We start from the raw sequence: 411 nt of genomic DNA on the forward strand, positions 1-411 counted from the left end.
CCCTTGTGCATCTCCCACCCTCCTTGTTCTTACACCCCTCCTAGGCTCAGGTGCTCATGAGCGGACCAAACTAAAATACCCCAAAGACAGCGTGTTTTGGGGCTCAGCCCCACAGCCCAGCACACTGCAGAGCCCGTGAGTGGACCGTCCACGTCCCACCACGTGTGGGAGCAGGGGCACGGCTGGGTCGTGCCATTTTCCAGCACGGTCAAGCCAGCGAGGACGTTTCATCGCATGCGGTGATGGATCCTGCTATGAGCGGTGATGTGCTGGGGGTCAAGTCGCTTTTGTTTCAGGAAGCATTTAGGAGCTGGGGTGCCAGCAGGGAACAAAGAGAACAGAAGCCAGAGAAGCGGCGTCAGGGAATGTGGAAGGGAAGGGAAGGGAAGGGAAGGGAAGGGAAGGGAAGGG

Source organism: Oxyura jamaicensis, chromosome 4 (assembly GCF_011077185.1).
Source record: "Oxyura jamaicensis isolate SHBP4307 breed ruddy duck chromosome 4, BPBGC_Ojam_1.0, whole genome shotgun sequence".
In the NCBI taxonomy this organism is placed as follows: Eukaryota; Metazoa; Chordata; class Aves; order Anseriformes; family Anatidae; genus Oxyura; species Oxyura jamaicensis.